The sequence below is a fragment of the Eulemur rufifrons genome, chromosome 5 (assembly GCF_041146395.1).
Source record: "Eulemur rufifrons isolate Redbay chromosome 5, OSU_ERuf_1, whole genome shotgun sequence".
Classification (NCBI taxonomy): domain Eukaryota; kingdom Metazoa; phylum Chordata; class Mammalia; order Primates; family Lemuridae; genus Eulemur; species Eulemur rufifrons.
This window is the reverse complement of record NC_090987.1, coordinates 49,565,257-49,579,611: the sequence shown is the minus strand read 5'-3', so window position 1 is coordinate 49,579,611 and position 14,355 is coordinate 49,565,257.

The following is a 14,355-nucleotide window of genomic DNA, read 5'->3' as shown; positions in this document are numbered from 1 at the left end:
CATAAATGGTGATGAAAGATAATTGCACGATGGTGGAGAAAAGAAAAGGAAATCATAAAATCCTGAAAGGGACCGGCTTCATCCCATGAGGGCATGGGAGAGTGAGAAAGCGACATCCCGGCGGAGTTGACAGTCCTGCGGCAGGAGGAAGGGTCAAGCGGGAGAGGAACACCGATCTTTGGAACCGAGGGAGAAAGGAAATGCAAGGGTCTAGGAGGCTCCCTCCACGCGGCCTGGGGCAGTGAGTGACCTTGGCGATGACAAAGCCAGGCTTGTGTTGGAAATGGAATAGCAGCAGCCGCCCTCTGCAGCCAGGAGACAACAGCTTGATATTCAGTGCTGACGGATGGCTAAAGATTTTGCACTGCCTTGAATTAAAGTATTTCTTTCTTCCTATGAAATCAGACCTTTCCTGTAATGTGCAAATGGATATAAGTGGCAGTTTCAAGTAGTCATCACAAGTCACATCAGGCACATAATGCAAAAAAAAAAAAAAAAAAAAGTGTGGGGCTGGTTTCGAGCAAGCATACCTTCTTGCTAAGGGTTCGGCTCTCATGAAATCTGCTCACAAGTGATGCTCTCGCCCCTCTGAGGAGGGATAAGAGCTTCATCGGCCAATGGTGTGCACATGCCCTGGGCTCTCACTGTGGAGGCGAGAGCACTCGTGGAACAGCCTGCCAGGAGCTGCAGACACATCATAACCTTAGTCAGAGGGGCCACTGCTAAGAAGGTCTCTGGCCTTCCTGGCTGTCTTGCCTGGGCTAACTGAAAAGCCCTACGTCTTGAGTGACCAAAGCCAACATTAATGTAATCTGAGTGGAAAGTGAACAGAATCAATGTTAATACTTCCAAAAGAGTGAAAACAATGTCAAGATTCTTTTTAGTGTCCAGTCGGGCTCATTTTATAGCAAATCCTTAGCCATATATGAACCTTTCTTGTAATGCCAATCAATCATGCAGATCACAATGTGAAGGAATGCCCCATTCTAGAACTTACTTTCAAACACTTTCTTCAGAAGATGCTACAGAAAGTTGTCCAGTAAAACACAAAGTCACATATTCTTTGGACTGAGTTTAACTTCTGCCTTTGCTTCCTGGAATTGATCCTAGTGATGGTGTTGGCCTCTGCTGCTCTCTCCCAACCACAGCCCAGGGAAGCCCAGCTGCCACTGAGGCTCATCCGATAGGATTTTCTCCCTGAGTATCTGTCTGCTCAAAGACATTGGGTTTCCCTGGAATCCCCTGGTTAACATTTATATCTTTATAAGAATACTTCAGGAGAATATCCAGTATATGTAAAGAGCTCCTAAAAATCAATAAGGAAGAGGCAGACAACTCAATTGAAAGATGGGCAAAGGATGGGAAAAAACATTAAAACCAAAATGAAATACCACCATATACCCATCAGAATGAATAAAATGGAAAAGATGGGCAGTTTTAAGTTGCTAAGAAATTATATTAATATAATATAATTATGGTTAATAATTATATTCAATTATTTAAATAGCACAAACATTTATTTAATTATTTAACTAAACAATTTAAATATTTATTTTATTATCTGAATAGTTTAAACATTTAGTTATTTGAATAATTATAATTATTTTTATTATAAAATAATAAATTATTTCAATAATGTTAAATATGAGCAGCTTAATTATAGAACTATACACAGGGTATTATATACAGTGCATTTATACACTGTAAATTGATACCAATAATGTGGGAAACTTATTTGTCAGGATATACTGAAGCTGAATATGTGTACCCTACAACTCAGAATTCTACTTCTAGGTATACCCAACAGAAATGCATACCTAAGCCCACTGGAAGAAAGAACAAGTATGCTCATATGAGCCCCAAACTGTTCCAACTTCCATCTACATAGGATGGATACATTGTAGTTTATTCATACAATGGAACACAGTCATGTATCTCTTAACAATAGGGATATGTTCTGAGAAATGTGTTGTTAGGCGATTTCATTGTTGTGCTAACATCCTAGAGTGTGCTTACACAAGCCTAGATGGTAGAGCCTGCCTCACACCTAGGCTGTATGGTATGTCCTGTTGCTCCCAGGCTACACAGCTGTGCCGCATGTTACTGTCCTGAATACCGTAGGCAATTGTATCACAGAGGTGAATATTTGTGTATCTAAACATAGAAAAAATAAAAATACAGTATTATAATCTTACGGGACCGCTGTTGTATGTGCAGTCCATTGCTGAATGAAACACCACTGTGCGGCATATAACTGTCCTATACACAGAGGTCGAACATGCTACGACTTCCTGCAACAACACGGATAAATCTCACAAACATCATCTTGAGTGAAAGAAGCTGGCAGAAATGGGCACCTTGTGTACGATTCATTCATATAAAGCCCAGTACCCAGCAAACCAATCTATGGAGTTAGAAGTTAGGAGGGTGGGCAGGAGGGAGTGTCAGAGGTTTTGATAAGACCCTTTCTTGTTCTGGGCATGGGGTAGTCCCTTGGGGAAAAATCTATCAGCTGTACAACTCGTGATCTGTGTTCTTTGCTTTATGTATGTTATACTGCAATAAAAGTTACCAAAGCAAAACAGAACCAAACCAATTCCCACCCCCCCTCCCGAAGGAGGACCTGCACCCTGAGGAGCCCTGGCCCTCCAGGCCAGAGACCCTGAGAGCCCTGGGAGCCACAGCTGCCTCCCCTTGATGATCAGTCCCCACTGGAGGGGCCAGGAGAGCATCCCCCTTTTCTCATCAACTCCCCTGTCTTACCTGTCTCTCCTGGGCACCCCACAAAGCCACCCCAAGCACTGTCTCTGCCTAACCCTGATTGCTCAGGAGAGAAACAGGAGCAAAGTTGGTGTCCTTATCTTACATTCTAAATCTAACAGTTACTCACCTATAATCACATAGCAGGGGAAATCATGCTTTGCTCTAGCAGGTGTCAGTTAGATCCTAGTTCTATGGTGTCACCAATTCTTACAAAATTCATCATAGCACCCACTGCTTCCTCCTCTCTTTTCTCCTTCTCAGAGAACTTTTGACACTCGCAGCTGCTTTGCTCCTCCCACGGCACCTGAGGGTGCTGTGTCTCCTTCACGCACCTTTCCCAGGCTCAGGGGGACCGTGCCACTTTGTGGAACCTGCTCTTTGGCTACCACTGGCCCTTGGCTACCAGAGATATATACCACAGTCATAGGCATGATTTTTGAGTGTGTTCTATGACAAAAGTCTGAAAAGCAAATGCCAAATAGATTTGTGAATAAAATAGTCTGTCTTCCTTGAAGGGCACCTAGGAAAAAAGCAAACAACAGAATTATCTTTAAAACTATTATTGTGTGCTGTCTGCTTCTAATGCTTCTTTATGCTTAAAAATCTTCAGCCTTCTATTTAGGAAAATTCCCCCGAGTTCCGACTGAATTTATTAGGTCTGTTTAAATTGCTGCTAAAATGTAGGGCATAATTTTTAAAATTTATATTCTTCTTCCAAATTATATCATATATTCAGATGATATCTTTTAATTATGTATGCCTTTTGCATATAGTGAAAACATTAAAATAATAAAGATTCTAATTTAGAAATAATTGTACAATTTATAAATGTTGGTTTAACCGGCAGTATTTTTATCCTTAGTGCTCTACCTCCTCCTAGTGGAACATTTGCATTATTGCAGCAGCTCTTCAGAGATGGTTACAGCGCCAGGATCTTTCATTGTATTTGGAGTCCGTATACTTGCCCAAGAAATTCAAGGTGGCTCAGTGAATTAATACACACTATAATAAAGTAAAAAAACTGGAACTCAAGTTTACAGTGTATTCAACAATATCCCTTCACTGAAGGTAATAATGGATTCCATGAGAGATTTCCCAAAGTTGTTTCATCTTAGATGGAGGCATGACACCAAAGCACAGTGAAGACAATCCTGGTAGTCAAAACCATGAATTTCTTTTTTTTTCTTTTTTTGAGACAGTGTCTCTCTCTGTCACCCAGGCTGGGGTTCAGTGGCATCATAGCTCAATGCAACATTGAACTCCTGGGCTCAAGTGATCCTCCTGCCTCAGCCTCCCAAGTAGCTGGGACTATAGGCACATGCCACCACCACATGTGGCTGATTTTTCTATTTTTCTTTTTTTTTTTTTTTTTGTAGAGACAAGGTCTTGCTCTTGCTCAGGCTGGTCTCGAACTCCTGGGCTTAAGCAATCCTCCTGCCTCAGCTTCCCAAAGTGCTAGGATTATAGGCATGAGCCACCGTGCACAACCATCATTAGTTTCTTTATCCAGCTCACATATGAGCTATCTTGACCTGGTAAATAATACTAAAGAGAGGAATGAAGGGTGTGACTTTTGACCTATACTCCACAGAGTTTTCAGTAAAGTTCATTCACAGATACATGAAGCTTATATTCGATTTCAACAGCTTGGAGCGTGGGCAATTTGTGTAGCTGATTAAGAGCAATCCGTATGTTTTCAAAGCACCAAACAGATGACAGAGCTGCCTTCATTTCTGGTGGAAAATAAACAACCTAATGAAAATGCTAGACTGAATAGATGGCCACCCGGGTCTTGGTATTCAGTGTATTCACGCTCACTTGATACTCCTACTGGCTTTTGTAAAAGGCTGTGGTGAGTTATTTTGGGATCAGTCATGGGGGGAAATAGAATGAAAATGACAAAGGGCTCAATATTTACAAGAGCAGGCACTGTGCTAGCCACCTCCATTTTCCTATCTCACATTTCTATCGTCACATTTCTATCAACCTACCTCACAAAGCCAAGAGGGGTTAGGACTTTGCAGAAAGGAAGATTTCTCCCTAAGTTTTCTTATAGAGAATTTTTATTTTTAGGTCCAGGATCTATTTTGAGTTAGTTCTTTGCATGGGTTCATGTTTTGCATATGGATAGTTAACCGTTCCAACACTATTCATTGAAAAAAACTATCCTTTCTCCATTGAATTGCCTCTTTCCACATTTGTTGAAAATCAATTCACCATAGATGAATAGTCTATTTCTTAACTCTATTCTGTTCCACACATCTGTATGTCTGTCGTTTCTTCACTACTTTTTTTTTCCTTTTTGGAGGCGGGATGTTGCCCCGGCTGGTCTCCAACTCCTGGGCTCAAGCAATCCTCCTGCCTCCACCTCCTGAGTAGCTGGGGCTACAGGTGCCCACCACCGTGCCCGGCTTCTCCTCTGTGTCTTGGTTACTGTAGATTTATAGTGAAATCAGATAGTGTGGGTCTTCCCACTTTGTTGTTTTTCAAAATTGCTTTGGCTGTTCTAGTTCATTTGCTTTTACATATAAAGCTTAGAATTAGCTTGTTGATTTCTACAAACAATTCTGTAAGGATTTTGATTGGATTGGTGTGGAACCTATAGATAAGTTTGGGGAGAATGGATACCTTAACAATCTTGAGTCTTCCAATCCATAAAAAGAGTATGTCAGTCCATTTATTTAGGTCTTTGTCAATTTCTTTCATCAGGATTTTGTAGTTTTCAGCATACAGACTTGGATATATTTTTAGATTTGTACGTAAGAATTTCTTGGGGTTATTTTGTGTGTGTATGTGCCATTTAAATGGTATTTTAAAAATATTAATCTTCAAATGTTTATTACTAATAAATAAAAATATAATTAATTTTTATCTATTGATCTTGTATCCTGACCTAGTTAAACTCACTTACTACTTCTAACAGCTGATAATAATGCCATCTGTGAATAGAGACAGTTTTATTTGTTTCCTTTTCTTGCCTTATTGCAGGCTAAGACCTTTAGTCTGATGTTGAATAAAAAAAAAATAGCCTTGTCTTGTTCCTAATCATAGAGTAAAAGTGATTGGTCTTTCACCATTAAGTATGAGGTTTGCTGTTGGTATTTTGTAGGTGAACTTTATCAGATTAAGAAAGTTTCCTATTCCCTTTTTTTTTTTTTTTTTTTTTGGAGACAGTGTCTCACTCTGTTGCCCAGGCTAGAGTGCTATGGCATCAGCCTAGCTCACAGCAACCTCAAACTCCTGGGCTCAAGGGATCCTCCTGCCTCAGCCTCCCAGGCAGGTGGGACTACAGGCATGCGCCACCATGCCCGGCTAATTTTTTTCTATATATATTTTTAGCTGTCCATATAATTTCTTTCTATTTTTAGTAGAGACGGAGGTCTCGCTCTTGCTTAGGCTGGTCTCGAACTCCTGAGCTCAAACAATCCACCCACCTCGGCCTCCCAGAGTGCTAGGATTACAGGCATGAGCCACCGCGCCTGGCTTCCTATTCCTTTTTGAATGAGCTTTGGCAGTGTGTTTTTCAAGGAATTTGTCCATTTTATTTAAGTTGTTAAATTTATAGGCATAGAATAGTTTGTGCTGCTTCTTTATTATTCTTTCAATGTCTTTAGTGTCTGTAGTAATGTCCTCTCTTTTATTTCAATTATGTATGACAGTTTTCTCTATTTCTTGGTGAGTATAGCTATAGGTTTGTCAATTTTGTTAATTTTTTCAAAGATCTATATTTTTCCAATTTGTTTTTTAATTTTGGTAAAATATGCATAACACAAAATTTACCATTTTAACCATTTTAAGTGAATAGTTCAATGCTAATAAAGATATTAACATTGTTGTGCAGCCATCACCACCATCCATCTCCAGAACCTTCTCATCTTGCCCAGCTGAAACACTTCCCATTAATGACTAACATCCCATTCCTCTTTTCTGCAGCACCTGGCAACCACCATTCTATTTTCTGTCTCTATGAATTTGACTGCTCTAGGTACATCATATGAGTGGAATCACATACATCATTTGTCCTTTTTGACTGGCTTAGTTCACTTAGCAGAATGTCCTCAAAGGTTCATGCGTGTTGTACCATGTGTCAGAATTTACTTCCTCTTTAAGGCTGAATAATTGATAATCCATTGTACGTATATGGCACATTTTGTTTACCCATTCATCCATCAATGGACACTTGGCTTGTTCCACCTTTCGGCTAATTTGAATAATGCTACGATGAACATGGATACACAATATCTGTTTGAGTACCTGCTTTCAGATCTTTTGGATATACACCCCGAAGTGGAATGGCTCCATCATATTCTATGTTTCATTTTTTTAGGAATCACCATACTATATTCCACAGTGGCTGCACTATTTTACATTCTCATTAGCAGTACGCAAGGGTTCCAATTTCTTCACATCCTCAGCAACACTTGTGATTTTGTTTTTTTAGATAACAGCCATACTGATGGTTATGGAGTGGTATCTCATGGTTTTGATTTCCATTTCCCTAATGACTAGTGATGTTGAGCATCTTTTCATGTGCTTGTTGGTCATCTGTATATTCATTTGGAGAAATGTCTATTCATGTCCTTCAAACAGTTTTTACTTGGGGTTTTTGTGTTGAGCTGTATGCATAGAGTTTTTGGCTTATTGGCTTTTCTCTATTATTTGTATATTCTTAATTTCATTGATCTATGCCTCACCTTTATTATTTCCTTCCTTCTGCTTGCACTAAGTTTAATTTGCTCTTTTCCTAGTTTCTTAAAGTTATCCAAGACCTTTTTCCTTTTCTAATATAAGCACTTAATACCATCAGTTTTCTTCTGTGCACTACTTTAGCTGCAACTCACGAATTTTATGTTTTACTTGCATTTTCATTCCATTCAAAATATTTTTAAATTTCAATATTGACTTCGTTTTTGACACGTGGGTTATTTCAAAGTGTATTGTTTATCTTCCACATATTTGGAGGTTTTCCTAATCTTTTTCTGTTATTATTCTAGTTTAATTCAGTTGTGGTATAACGTGCTTTATATGATTTCATTTCTTTTACATTTGTTAAAGTTTATTTTATGGTTCAGAATATGATCTATCTCAGTGAATGTTTCATGTGTATTTGAAAAAAAAAGCATATATTCTGCTGTTGGATAGGTCAAGTTTAATTGGGTTTAGCTGGGTTACCTAGGTCAATTAGGTCTTCTATAGCCTCACTAATTTTCTATCTACTTGTTCTATTGATGACTGAGAAAGGACCATTGAAATCTCCAACTATAACTCTGGATCTGTTTCTTCTTTCAGTTTTATCAATTTTTGCTTCATGTGTTTTGAAGCTCTGTTGTAAGGTGACTGCACATTAGAGATTACTGTCTTGTTAGTGAATTGACACCTTTATCATTATATAATGCTCCTCTTTTTCCTGGCAATATTTCTTGTTCTGAAGTCTACTTTGTCTGATACTAATAACCACCCCAGCTTTCTTTTGATTAGTGTTTTCATGATATGTCTTTTTTCATCCTTTTAGTTTATCTTTGTCCTTGTAATTAAAGTGGGTTTGTTGTAGACAGCATTCTTTTACCCAACATGACAATCTTTGTCTTTTAATTAAGTTTAAACTGTTTACAGTTAATGCAACTATTAACCATTATGAATAATTAAATTCACCATCCTGTTGTTTTCTATTTAGGTTTGCTTTTAAAAGCCATCTAAAGGCAGTGTCTGTGCTGTAATCACACTGGTGATTTCTAGCAAATTCAATTGACAATAAGAACACACCTTTTTGGGCCATCTTCTAGTTGGCAGGAAGTCAATAGCCCACTGAATGGTTATCACAAATAAATAAGGAACATGTCACTACATACTTAAACCAAAGGGCTAGTGCATCTTTTCAGACTGTGAGAGAAGACAGCAGGGAGTCTAAAGCCGGGGGACTCTGACTAGCTCTACCCCTTGCTAGAAGTGCAGATTTGGGCAAGTTACCTTATCTCTCTGCGACACAGTCAAATAGACAGAATAATACCATCTACAAGCAAGTAGAGGAGATATCTCTGAATCGGGTAGAATTGGGGAAAAAAAAAATCTCTCCATTTGGGGATAGTTCCACAGAGAAGATGGAATTTCTGAATGTGCATAGATGATAAAAGGGGATTTGACAAATAGTCACAGTAAGATTGCGAGTATTTTTGTAGACAGGGAGAATAATCAGAGTATGTACACAAATCAGTGATGGTTGCAAGAATGGAAATGAGGAACTAGGAGCTTCAACTAATGCAGAAGGTTGGCAAGAAGACTTTAATTCAGTGGGGCTTGAAGATCAGTTGGATTCGTGGACAGAAAAGAAGAGGTCTAGGATCACTTTCAAGCTTCAGATTTGGGGAGCCAGGTAGCTGGTGGCTCCTTTCACTGAGATATGAAATACGAGAGGACAAGTTGGAGGGGGCAGGTTTACAAACAGAAGGAATATCAGTTTTAAATTAATGCCAGTGGATTTAGAGGCGTCTGTGACAAGCCAAGATGGAGATGCCAGCAGGGGGCTTGATCTATCTATTTGCAGCTGAGGAGTGGTTTGCACTAGACTCGGAAGCTATCGGCATACCAGGTGGATGCTGAGCCACAGGGGTGGGCAAGTGTATACAGTGAACACTGGGGGAGGATGGAACCTGGAATGCTTCAGCTGTTAGTAAGGAAAATCCCAACGGAAGCCGGTGTAGACTGCTACCGTCTCACATAGCTAGAAAACTAAAGGCTCAGGTTAACTCTGAAAGTGAAGGTCCAGGATTCTCCCCATTTTTTTTCACCTGCCTTCCTCGATGTTTTGGAGTCTTTTAAGGTGGAATTCCTTTACAGTTCCAAGACGGCTGCCGCAGTTTCAAGCATCCCCATGAAGATGATCACTCCAGAGGCAGCAAAGCACCCGTGCTCGGGTCCTCAAGAGTAAAACCCTTTCCCAGAACCTCTGTAGCAGAACCGCACTCGTTTGTTGGCAAGATGTGGTCACACACCCACCCCAATATCGCTGGCAAAGGGACGGTGCCACCCCGTTACCCTGGGCGCGTGTGCAGTCAGGATTCAGCTCTAGGGCCGCAGAAGCGTGCAGCCTCCCCAGGAGCACGGGGCTACCTGATATCTGAGCAAAGTGAAAGCAGCGAGGAAACGACTGTTCGCCGGATGGAAGCAGGCAGCCTCCCACTCCCTGGGAGCGCAACGCCTGAAAGACGGCAGAGGAAGAGATGCCAGAGCAGTCTGGGGACAGTGACGTTAGGGGCCGCAGAAGCCACGGAGGAAGGTGTCTGGAAAGAGAGCATGATTGTTAAGAAAAGGCTAACCAGAGAAACTGGAGCAAGGTCTGTAGTGACAGTCTTACACCAGTGTCAGTGTCTTGTTCTTGACCACTGTGCTAGTCCAGCCGGTGCCGGTGGCCTTCTCAAGGTCACCCCCTCCCCGCCCCCCAGGATGACTGGCCTCCCACCGCACAGAGCAGTTGGGGGCTGCGAGAGCGTCTGCCCCAGGTGTGCGCAGAACGGACACCCCCTTCTCCACCCAGTCTCTGTCTCTTCCTGTGTTTGCGCTCTCCCCTGCTGCTGGCCCTTTCCCCTTGACCTAAGCTAGCGAGGGTTTCTGCACACTGCAAGCTCTCCTCTGTCCCCAGCTGCAGCTCCCGCCTCTCTGGGCCGGGCAGCCAGTCCTCTTGCAGGAGCCGTTCACACTGGCTGTCTCTGCTCACACCTTAGAGCCACGTCGCAGAGCACTGCAGTCTGACTCCCACGCACAGCTCTGCAAAACCCTTCTGCTAAGTCACCGGTGACCTCCGTGCTAAACCCAGTGATGTCTCTACAGCACTGAGCACCAGAGTCCTCTGGGCCCAGGGAACTCTGAGCCGGCCCTCACAGTGAGACCGCCCACGAGCACAGTGGTCAGGAACGTGGTCTCTAAAGCCAGATTGTGTAGGTTCACTCTTGACCACTTACTGTCTTATAATCTCTTGACAGATGATTTAACTTCCATGTGCCTCAATTTCTTCATCTGAGAAATGGGGATAATGCTAGACGCTAGCTACCTCCTAGGGTGATTGTGAGGCTTAAATGAGAGAGTATCTGCAAACGTCTAGTAACAATGCCTGGCACACAAATAATAATTCGCTGTTGCTATCACTGGGGTAAGTGCAGACTGACGGAAAATTGCAGAAGTCGTGCAGAGTCGCCATGTTCCTTCCCCAGTGTTCCTCATGGTGACATCTAACTGTGGTGTCAAGGTCAAAACCAGCAACTTGACATCTGCACAGGACTCTTCACTGAACTACAGACCTTATTCCAGTTGAGCCATTTCCTGAGTTTAAAGGCAGTTTGGCAAATTGGGGCTGAGATCCTTCAGGGCCTCCTCTGATAAACGCAGGCTTCCCTGGTGGCCCTACAGGTGCCTTAGGCCTGGAGGGGACTGGGACAGACTTTGAGGCCACAGTCTCTTCCCAGGGGAGCTTCAGAAGCAGAGAGGGCCTGCCCGAAAGACCTTATTTCGGTCTTTTAAAAAAGCATATTCTTGATACAATGAAACGTACATTTTAATCACAAGTGTTTGTTGTTGAACCGTATTTGGACAAACACCAGAAAGGTGTGCAATTTTTTAGAGAGGAATCTAGTAAGACTTATGGATTCCTTGTCTGTCTTGCCCGCCAGGATTTAAACCCCCCGCCCCTGCCACGGGTCAAGAGCAGTGACCAAGTTCTCACCGCCTGGGCAGCTCCTGCGTCTCCGCTGGGTGACGGTGCCGAGGAACTTTCCACCTCGCTGGGCACGTTCACTGAGTTGCTTCTGCCAACGGCACATGGATTTGGGCTGGTTCACTCTCCTCTCGGTCTGTCTAGACAGGGTTCTGATTTAAGCCTACGGCACAGAGCTGACGGACTCACAAACGGATCACTCACCAGCCTGCCCTCAGCAGTAACACCAGTGCAGAACTCACACCCTTCTCAGTCACGCTTGTGGGTTTATTAGAACGAGACAAGCTTCAGGTTTCGTGTGTGTGCAGACAGTTCAGCTACATTTCCAGTAATTACCTCGTCTGTGTCACGAGAACAGGCTTCATCACACACTTAGGAGAGGCCGCCGAGCGTCCACAGGCTGAGACCACCCGGGATAGTGAGCAGTGCACGTTTCACTACGTACAATCTTTTTTTCCCAAAGGTTCCTTCCGGTTCCAGATTGACAGGTTTCCAGGGCGCTGTCCCCCACGTCTGCCCTGCCACCAGCCAGTCGTGTTGACTACAGTGCTAACAGCCTAAGTGACAGGCCCTTAGCTCACGTCCTGACCCACCCTTCACCGCAGTTGTGGGCCTAGTGACAAATCCCAGGCAACAAGTGACCTACCTTTCTCTCTCCCTGGTAATGTACGTCAGTCATGGAAAAAAAACAAACTAATTTTAGGCAGCCTGTTTTACAGCCAGAGACAAGCGAGACTCACCTCTTTGTTTTGTTGTGTCATCAACTAGTGTTCACCCCTCACATCTCACAAATTTTAAGCAATTAGTCAAATAAGACCACGTTGCCAACTTGAGGCCTCTGTGGAGGTCAGTTCAGAGAATGATTCCTGCTGCTTCACAGGGAAATCACTGAAATTCTCCACGCAGATCCTCAGCCCAGCCATGTTTCAAACCTAGTTCATAGGCTATTAATAGAAATATGATTTTGTGGCCATAACACAATCTACAGATCGTGCGGTCTTAGGGTTCTTTTTTCTGACAGTCTTGCCACATTGCCCAGGCTGGTCTCGGCTCAGCTCCTGGGCTCAAGTGATCCTCCGGCCTCAGCCTCCCAATCGGCCGGGACTGAGACCCACGTCACTGCACCCAGCTGGTCGTACGTAGGTGATTGTTATTTGTACTTTCTTGTATTATGTTCCTTTCCATCTACGTGGACAGCTGAAAATTCATTTTATCACTGGCTCTACGTGTTTCAGAGTTTCTGTGAGAATCAAATGAGACACCAATCTAGGACAATGAGCTATAAAAATGTAAAATATTATTTGCAACTTTTCCAAAAGGACAGTTTCCTTTACAAATCTAGAGAGACTAAACTGAGTTTCAGCTCATCACACGATGGTCTGCTGGGCCGTCACGTGGGCAAGACAGGCCGTAACTAGTCACGAGGACACTGGCAAAACGGATGCGGAATGGCCAACCCCGACACCACCACGGAGACTAAGAGTATAGAAAAGTCAGTCCTAGTCCTACCCTCACAAAACCGTGCTCATCGGGGAAAAAAACCCAGAAGTACACCGGAAAACCAAAGAACAAAAATTTAACCAAACTCAAGAGCTATAAACCACACTGAAACTTCTTGCAAAGTCCAACCTTTAACCCCTAAACTACCCTACTGAACGAGAATGCACTTTTGTTAATACTACAGTTGACAGACACGCAAAAACTAAGATCGGATAGTAAATATTAAATAGACCACAGATTGCTGAATTAGCCACAAATGCCCATGACAAAACTTTTTTTCTTGAACTTATCTTTGAGGCTCTGTTTCCTGAGACTACTCCTGGTACCATGTACTCTATCAGTCAGGAAAACAGAGACAAATAAAGTATTTCTAAACTGAGGGATTTAATGCAGGGAACTAGCTACACAGTTGCTAAAATGCTAAACCAACAGAAAGGGAACTTAGCAATTAATAACGGAAGTAGCTACTACCCCTAGGGCTGGGGGAGCAAAAAGAGGGGGTGTTGCCACAATATTGGAGCTCGGAGGAAGGACCCCGGGCAAGCTGGGCCTGAGCTTCTGAGGAAGGTGCCCAGACTGAGGGCAGGATGCGCTGGGTACACGGACTGCTGAGGATGCAGCCCGGCAGGTGCCAGGATGGACCCCCAGGCAGGACACCGACAAGCGCATATGAGTACCCGGGACAGGGCTCAGCAAGGCCGGAGCTGGGGTCCGGCAGGAAGCCGGCAGTCAGAGCCGGCCGTCTGTCGTTACTGCAGGGAGGCTGACGGGAATAGCAAGCAGGCCCCTTCTGCCCGCTGTCCACCTCCCTCGAGTTTCTCCCACCAGTAGATCTTAAGAGGAAGAGCAAGAGAGCTTGGCAAATATATTCTAGAGTCCCAGCCCCAGCATCACAGAGCAGAACACAGAAGAGCAGGCTTGGAGGTGGGAGAATGGGTAGCTGGCACCATCAATGATCAATCATGGGTGATGAAAATACACACATCAAATAAAAGTCTTTTCCTGATGACACCACACACACACACACACACGCACACACACACACACCACCCCATCAAGTGTACAATTCGGTGGCATGAGAGAGCATTCACACCGCTGGGCGACCACCATCACCATCCATCTCCCAAACCTGCCACCACCCCAAACTCAAACTCAGTACCCATCAAACACCACTCCTGGCTCCTCCCTCTCCCCAGGCCCCAGCAACCACCATCCCACTTCCTGTCGCTATGCATCTGACTGCTCTATACACCGTGTAAGTGACATGCAGTATTTGTCCTTTTGTGACTGGCTTATTTCACTTCACTTCCAGGTTCATCCACATTTGTAGCATGTGTCAGGATTTCCTTCCTTTCTAAGGCTGAACTACGCTTTCTTTACCCATTATT